General features: G+C 43.2%; 1 pseudogene; it reads left to right on the plus strand.

Moving 5' to 3' along the window:
• Window positions 1-1,022: 1,022 nt before the first annotated feature.
• LOC113572507 overlaps window positions 1,023-9,565 on the plus strand; it is a 17,844-nt pseudogene continuing 9,301 nt past the window's right edge.

A 9,565-nucleotide genomic window follows, 5' to 3' on the forward strand; every position in this document is an offset into this window, starting at 1 on the left:
TATTAGTCAGTTTATTCAGAATAGGATCCAATGATTAAACAGATTTTACTTTGCATTTCAGTTTTAATTCTATTGATACAACCATGGGATAAAAGAATATTTAAATTCTTACCTAAAGGTCTTAGTCCAAGGATTTACTAGATACATTCAGTAATCAGAATGTGATATTTGAGTCACGCCCCACTTCATTCTGGACTGAGATAAAAGGAAGTGGAAACAAGAACTTCTGTGGGGTCAAAGTTCAGACAGTTCAGTGAAGTGAAACAAAGAGTGAACCAGTGCTTGATGCTATATGTCTGTCAAGCTTTAAAGTTGCTTCAGACATGAATTTATTTCCAGACCTGTCTAACTGTTGTTCTGGGAAATATTTTCTTGTATTCTGGACTGAATTGTAAGCAATTATATTTATACAGTTATGCTAACTAAAATCTTGATCTTTTTATCTATATTTTTGTGTAAATCATACTTTTAATTATTCAGTTACACTTTAGAAATGGTTACCAATCTATTTCTTAGCATCTAATTTTGGTCAGTTTGCTTGGTGAAAGGCTACTGTGCTGTTGACCATAACTCATTTATATTAAGACAAGATTAAAAAATGAGTGTGATGGTGGTGGCAAAAAGGAAGTGAGATGTGAGGAAATGTACAAAAAGTCTTTATTCTCCATTACTTGAGCAACAATACAAAATAAGCATGTAAGCACAATAAACAAAAGCAGAGAACAACATAGTAAAATACATGTGCAGGATTGTGTACTAAAGGCAGCTCAATGTTGATTGGCAGGCAATAGTAGCGACAGGGCTTATATGGGGGAGAAAAAGAGGTAGAAATGAGAAACAGGTGTGTGCTGACTAATAGGTAGGTGATTGGCAGGCACGGTGTGCGTGTGTGTGTGTTTGTGTGTGTGTGTGAGTGAATGAGTGGGCGTGTCCCTCCTGCTGGATGCCTGGCGTACAATGGCAGACCCGCCCATCCTACCTGAGGATCCTGCTAGCCTCATGGAGCACAGTTTTCCAGGGAAATGAGGGGCAGGCTTCTCCAGAGGCTCATGGTGGATGGAAGCGGCAAGATCGGGCCCAGTATCCAGGTACGTTCTTCCAGGCCATGCCTCTCTCAGTCCACAAGTTACTGCACCTGTTGGCCTCTTCATCTGGAGGTGAGCAGAGCACGCACCTTGTAAGTGGATCCCCCTTGCAGCTTTAGGGGAGGCGATGATGGTTCCAAGAGGTCCTTGATGTCAGAAAGAGGTCTTTCCACCACGGGCTTCAGAGCTGACACATGGAAGGCTGCTCCCTGGCAAGCCTATCCTGTACGTAATCTCGTTGATGCAACTGATGATGGTATAGGGACCAGCGTACTTGGTATTCAGCTTGCCTGTAGGTCCTACCGGCCATCTTGTGGCTACCCATACCTTGTCTTCGGGTTAATAGCAAGGGGTTTCTCCGCATCTTCTGTCAGCCTTCTTTTTGAAAGCAACTATGGCTGAACACAAATGCCGATGTGTATCTTCCCATATCTGCTTGCTTTGTTGGCACCATATCAGAGCAGGGGGCCGGTCTGAAGTTGGGGGTTCCATGGATATAGCAGGGTCTGGTATCCCAACACATACTACAAAGCGAGAGTTCAGAGACTGCTGTGTTTTAATCTTTACTGAAACGTGGCTCAGCGACAGTATTCCAGACGCCGCCATTCATCTGGATGGATTAGTCTCAATCCGTGCCGACAGAGACAATGCACTCTCCAGCAAAACACGCGGCGGAGGAGTATGCATTTATATCAATGAGTCCTGGTGTAAAAACTCTGTGCTTGTCGTTAAGTACTGCTCACCGCTGGTGGAGTTTGCTATTGTCAGATGCAGAGCTTTTTATTTACCGCGGGAATTCACCTCCGTGTTTATAATTGCGCTGTACATTCCACCCAGCGTGCACACACGAGAGGCTCTCCAGGAGCTGTATGGAGCGATTAGTGAACTGTAGAACGTTCATCCAGACGGACTGTTTATTGTTGCCGGAGACTTCAACCATGCAAATCTCAAGTCAGTACTGCCTAAATTCCATCAACATGTGAACTTTGCAACGAGAGGAGCGAACGCGCTGGATCTCGTTTACACAAACATTTCTGGCGCGTACCGGGTGGAGCCCCGCCCCCACCTCGGATACTCTGATCACATGTCTGTAATGTTGATTCCTGCATATAGACCGAAACCGCTCGAAACCGCTTCTGAAGCAGGTGAGAACCTATCCAGCAGGAGCCATCTCTGCTCTTCAGGACTGTTTTGAGCAGACGACTTGGATCACGTTCAAGGATTCTGCTACTGACAGTGGCACTGTTAACCTGGAAGAGTATACAGCATCAGTGACTGGCTACATCAGCAAGTGCATTGATGATGTTACTGTCTCCAAGACCATCACCACATGCCCCAACCAGAAGCCATGGATGACTGCTGAGGTGCGCATGCTACTGAGGACCCATGACTCAGCCTTCAGAACAGGTGGCAGAGAGGCTCTCAGGAAAACAAGAGCCAAACTGTCACGTGCGATCAGGGAATCAAAACGTGCACACGCACAGAGGATCCATGGACACTTCAAAGACACTGGTGACACACTGCGCATGTGGGAGGGCATTCGGGCCATTACTAACTACAGGAAAACATCACCTTCCTGTGACAGTGATGCCACCCTCCCAGATGCACTGAATGACTTCTATGCACGGTTTGAAGCGCAGAACAACGTTGCAGCAGAAAAGTCCATCCCTCCGCAAAATGACCAGGCGCTGTGCCTGACGGCGGCTGATGTGAGGCTTACTCTGCATAGAGTTAACCCATGGAAAGCTGCTGGACCAGACAACATCCCGGGTCGTGTGCTCAGAGAATGTGCTGACCAGCTTGCAGATGTCCTGACAGATATCTTCAATATCTCTCTGAGCTGCGCCATGGTCCCAACATGTTTCAAGACCACCACCATCATCCCCGTGCCTAAGAAGCCCACAGTGTCATGTCTCAACGACTACAGTCCCATCGCACTCACATCCATCATCATGAAATGCTTCGAGAGACTCGTCATGAGACACATTAAGACCCAGCTTCCCCCTTCTCTGGAACCCCTGCAGTTTGCGTACCACTCCAACTGCTCTACAGATGATACCATCTCTACCACACTTCATCTGGCACTCACACATCTGGATAAAAAGGGCACCTACATAAGAACGCTGTTCATAGACTTCAGTTCAGCATTCAACACCATTGTTCCTCAGCATCTGATTAGAAAGTTGAGCTTACTGGGCTTGAACACCTCCCTCTGCAACTGGATCCTGGATTTCTTGACTGGTAGACCTCAATCAGTCCGGATTGGGAGCAGCACTTCCAACACCACCACACTGTCACACACACATACACACACACACACACACACACACACACACACACACACACACATACATACATACATACTTATCTATACACACACTCACACATTGCATTGCATCGGACTAGTGCTGAAGTCAAACCTCACACAAATAAACTATGCACTCCTGTTGCAGTCTTGCACATTATCCTACTTGCTGCTAGAGTACTGTACTAAACCAGCACTGTACTCTAAACTGTTCTGGCTGCTACCGGTGACTGCTATGTTCAGTATAGCATGTCACTGACTCCTATGCATAACTCACTTTACATATTCCCAGTACTGTGTACTGCACTAAATAATTGCACTGTCTACTCATTTTGTATTTGTCCTGTTCTGTATTTATTATTGTTTATTTAATGTTTATTTAATGACATTTTTGCACTATATTGGACTGTTTGCACTTGTGTAGCATGTTGTCTGTTGCACTGTTGGTTTGTGTTGCACCATGGTCCTGGAGGAACACTGTTTCGTTTTTGTTGTGTACTTGTATATAGCTGAAATGACAATAAAACCTCTTTGAACTTTGAACTTGAACTTGAAGGGAGTGAGCCCTGTCCCTGTGTGGTGGAAAGAGTTCTAGCCATATTCTTCCCAGGAGAGGTAAGTACACCATGTCTCTGTGTGTTGTTGGCAAGAGAAGGCGGAGGCAACTCCTGATTGGCTCTCTCAGCCTGTCCGTTGGCCTGAGGATAGTAACCAGATGTAAAGTTCACGGTGATGTTAAGCAACAAGCTCTTGCCATACTCGTGATGTAAATTGGACCCCCTGTTGGATACAATGTCCTCTGGCAGCCCCAAACTGTCGGAAGATATGGCAGAAGAGCCATTGACTGTCTCCAGAGTGGTGGGTAGTGTATGCAGAGGGATGAAATTCACCATCTTGGAGAACCTGTCCAGCACTACTAGGATAACAGTATTCCCATCAGAGGCAGGGAGGTCAGTAACAAAACCTACAGCCAGGTGAGTCCAGGGACGATGTGGCGGAGTGCATGGTGTCTTGCTGCAAGCACACTCTGCACAGGAGGCGATGTGTTTTACGATGCCTTTGTGCATCGCTGGCCATCAGTAGCATGCACTTAACAGTTTTGATCCTGTATGCCCTGTGCCCACTGAGGTATGTGCCCATGTGATGAGTGCTGTATAATGTCTTGGTGGGATGTAGAGTCAGTGTGGAGGGCAGTGAGGATTGGCTGCCTCGATGTACCGATCCAGGTTCCAGTTCATAGCACCCATGAAGCAGGATGGAGGAAGAACCAGCTTCTGACTGTGGATTGAGCCTCGGTGGTGTACTGCCTGGAGAGCATGTCTGCTCTCACATTCTTCACCCCCGGACTATACGTGAGCTGAAAAACAAACCGGGAGAAAAAGAGAGACCACCGAGCCTGCCTGGAGTTAAGCTGCTCTCTGGAGATACTCCAGGTTGTTTGGTCAGTGATCACTGTGAAGGGGTGCCACACTCATGTGCCTCCACTCCTCAAAAGCAAGCTTCATGACAATCAGTTATCTGTCACCGACCCCCCCGACCCGCTGCAGCACTCAGCTTGCGCGAGAAATAGGTCACTGGTTTGAGCTTGCTTTTATCACCTGCTTACTGTGACAACACTGCACCAACTCTTAAGTCCAAGGCATCTATCACCCCCACACACAAGCACTACTGTGGCCAACCTTTGGCACAGACACACACTGTTAACAGAAGGCCCCACATTTTATAACTAAAAGATACACACAATTGCTCACATGATACTGAGCAGTAGACACTGTTGGCAGGGTTCATTCTGTGGGCCACTGATGTCATACCCCCAAGTTTCCCCCATCCCCACAGTTCCGCTCCACCTCCAACAACCCTGCTCTGCTTCTAAATGCCAAAGATACTTATGCAGGTCCCACTCTCACAAATACAGGCAGAGAGGGGAAGAAGAGGAGCAGAGAAAATCAGCCTACAATTTCATAGACTTTAATAACATGGACTGCATGGAAGAATGAGTTTAAGTTAAGCCATGGGAGGTTGGTTTTCCCGCTTATAACTCTTGATCTGATATCAGACTACAAACCAGGATGGACAGGTAAGCTCTGTTTGTTTAAAATTTTACGAAACTGGATTTTGTGCAACGATTAACATAGTAGTAGTAGTAAGAATAATAATATTATCAGAAATAATAATTATACATACATACAACAAAAATATGAGTCAAGTAAGTAACATAGAGAAGCTGGCTTTGAAGGTACATGTTTTGGTCTAGGGAGCACTGTGGGAAAACAATGAGTACAGTTGTTTCTTAGAACTTAGGGTTCTGATCCAGTGACTTTTGAACATTGCCCCAATGACAGGAAGGGTGCCCACTTTACTTTCCATATAAACCCTTTATTCATAGAGCTGCTCCCCCTTCTTGGCTTTCTTCAGCTCAGAGGGATTTCTTATATCACTAGGAACAGCTTGCTCAATAGAGAACTGGGACAGTGGTTGTGCATTAACCAGGGAAACACTGGTGTAAAAATGAACAATTTGTGGGTAGCAGGAAAGAGTAGTGGACTGAGTGCATAAAAAAAAAATCTTTCTTCAACAGATTTGAAGACATGACTACAAGGCTTGCCTTGCATTTATTGAAAAATTCCAAGTTCAACGGGTCATGGGGAAAAATAGTGTTATTCATAATTTCATATTAAAAATAAAAGTGTCTAACTGTGACGGACCGAGACCCCCAGGGCAAGGAGCAGGATGCACAAACATCTCTTGATGCAGACAGACATTTATTTACACTAGACGAGAAACGTAGAAACAATAAACGTTATGGCACACACGTGAAATAAACAGCGCAGCGAGACACAAAAGATAAACGATAAACAAACACAGAACTATAAGCACGCGCACAAAGCATAAACGCAAGTTTGCCACACACACTAATGCCTATAACGACTGACAACGTGTTACACAACACAGGTGTTTAAATACATACATAAGCGATATGAACAAGGTTCAGGTGTGTGATAACAAGGTGGTGTGGTAACAAAGAAGGGCGCAATCACACACAGAACAGGCGATAGTAAACCTCCACGGCACATGGCGGGCCGTACCACATGACAAGTGGGAAGGGGGGTGTGCCCTTACATTTACAATGAAGATAAATCTCTCTCATGCTATTTGTATATTATCCAAGTTTTTTCTTTAACTTTTCATGTCACTCCAAAGGGCACATTTAAGGTGTAGTACAGTGAAAATGTTCAAAAATCAGTGAATGAAAGTGAACAACCCTTTACATTTGATCAAAAATCAGTTTTCACACTACACAGTTTTCACACTACATTTTTTTTCTTCAGAAATGGTGTTTAAAAAAACATGTTATCTATCTATCTATCTATCTGTCTGTCTGTCTGTCTGTCTGTCTGTCTGTCTGTCTGTCTGTCTGTCTATTTTAACTATTGTAGTTAAGTACACTAAGTTTCCAGAGAAACAGGAAGATTCAGACAGAGGTCCATCAACTGTGCAAGCAAAGGGATGATGGCACTCTGTCTGAAATATACTGTTTCTCTGGAAGCTTTGTGTACTTCACTACAATTTTTAATATCTTTACATCTCTTACTACAGTACACTGCATATATTCACCTGGAATCCAATGTAATGTAATGTAATCTATCTAACTGTTTGTCTGTCTCTCTGTCTGTCTGTCTGTCTGTGCAATAAAATAAAGCTAGCTAGTAGTGTACTCTTACAAATGACCCCGTTCTTCATACACTGAAACTTATTGGTTATATCCTACATTGCTCTGTGACATTATGCTTTCTGTCCTAACCTTCAAAGCAGGTTACAATACACAATGGTTGGCCATACTCCTGCTCACAACCACTGTGTATCTTGACCTCTCCACTCCAAACGGCCTTTTGATGAGGATAATAAAATAAAACCACTGGAGACCCAGAACTTCAGGGAGAAGCTTGGCACTCGCTGTAGGTGAGTTTCTTTCAGGCTTTCTAAATACACGAGGACCGGCCGGTCTTACAACTTACTTTTTTAACAAATTGTTTGCGTGTGGTCCTCTAAGCATTTTAGTTTTTTAAGAGTGATATTGTATCTGGAGTCAGCACAGGATTGTTATGTCGTTTACAAGGTAAGCGTCTCTCTGTGAACATAATAAATATACTGTTTATAACTTTAAGGCATTTACTGTGGTTTTTTTTTTCTCCAATAGGATTAGTTTATGCCCTGCTGGTGAATGTTGCTCCAGTATATGGACTCTATGCTGCTTCTTTCCAATCCTCACCTACTTCTTTCTTGGTACTTCTCGGCACCTCTCTGTTGGTAGGTTTCTTACTATGTCAAAAAACACACTATTTCATACCAAAGTGTCTCATTTGAGAAGCTGATTTGAGGCCCTGTTGTCAGGAGTGTGTTGTAAACACAATGTGAACATGAAATCTTATTTTACTAGACCCATACAACTGTCCTAGCTGATGCCTCTATATTCCCTGTCTGATACTGGGCAGGCCCATTTCCAGTAACCTGTTTGATGGTGGGATCAGTGGTGTTGAACCTTGCTCCTGATGAGCAGTTCATGCACCTTGGGAATGGGAGTGCTATGAATGGCACACCGGTGGATTCAGAAACAATATAGTTGGATGTTAATGCAAGCAAAGCCCAAAGAATTGTAATAGCCTCTATTGGTTGGGTTGATTCAGGTAAGGCTAATTCCCTGGGAAGCAAGGAACTTAAAAACACTTAAAAACAAAAAAGTAAAAAATAAATAAAAACCTTGTTGAGGTATGTATTTAAAACAAGCTAGTATGCAAGGATTTTAGAAAATTGCTGCATCCCTTGGAAATAGTTGCAAGTAAAATGAGCACAAAGATTCTCAATGCAAACTGTTATTATCACACACACACACACACACACACACACACACACACACACACACACACACACACACACACACAAATAAAATAAACCACATAGAGTGACACAGAATGTAAGATTTTATATGTTCCTGTCACTACCAAATTTACCACATGCACTGAAGCATCCATTGTGTGCTTCCTATTTCCCAGTTGGGAACGGGGGTGCTTCATGTGGGTTTCCTGGTGCAATACTTGTCTGACCAGCTGGTGGGAGGCTTCACCATGGCTGCTGCTTTCCATGTGCTCATCTCTCAGCTCAGAATGGTCCTATCTGTTCCAACCCACAGCCACAGTGGTTTATTCTCTATTGCATATGTGCGTTTATGACATCAGCATGAATGAACTTGAGGAACCTGTAAGAGGGGTTGCTGCCTTAAATAGGTTCTGCTTTCAGTTAAACCAGCATTGCTTCAGTTGGATTCTGCTTACCAGGGAATTAGTCAATGCATATATAAAAATACCATCACAGTCAAACACATGGAAAAATTAAATGACTATATATTGTGAGCTACAATAATTTTTATAAAGATGTCACTACCCTATTCAGATTATATTATTGCAAAAAACATTTTAAAGAGAATCTTCATTAATGTTCATGACCTGGTTTCAACTACCTCTTAATACAGTTTACAATCTCTACAAGAATAGACGCTTCCCAAAGAAGAATACATTGGTTGTACGCTTAACTCACATACTGTGATTTCCCTGTAGACTCTGGCTGATGTGTTTCAAAATATTAATCAAACGAATATGGCTGATCTGGTTGCTGGGTTACTGGCTATAGCTACCGTGATGGCAGAGAAAGAGGTCAATACCAAATTTCAGCATAAGATTTCAGTTCCGATTCCAATTGACGTGATTGTGGTATGTACCAGCCTCTAATTAATAAGTCCTGCATTTAATAAATACATAGAGCATTTTTCCTGCATAAACCTTAATACATTTGGCTGTGATGTAGCTGTGTTTTCTGTGTTTTTTATATCACGCATTCTAAGAAAATGTTTTCTCTCTCTCCTAGACAGTGGTTGCTACAGGGATCTCTTATGCAGTGAAACTAAATTCTCACTATGGTGCCAGTATAATTCACACCATCCCAAGGGGGTGAAAGAACACTTCCTGTGACAATTCCTGTTTGGAGTGTTTGGGGACACCCATGATTTTTTTAATTGATACACTGTTTTCAACCCTGTAAGTCATTCAGCACATGACACACTGTGAAATTTAAGCAATGGAACATTTCAAATAAACAACTGTAAAAAATTAAATATATTTAG

This window comes from Electrophorus electricus, chromosome 7 (assembly GCF_013358815.1).
Source record: "Electrophorus electricus isolate fEleEle1 chromosome 7, fEleEle1.pri, whole genome shotgun sequence".
NCBI classification, from domain to species: domain Eukaryota; kingdom Metazoa; phylum Chordata; class Actinopteri; order Gymnotiformes; family Gymnotidae; genus Electrophorus; species Electrophorus electricus.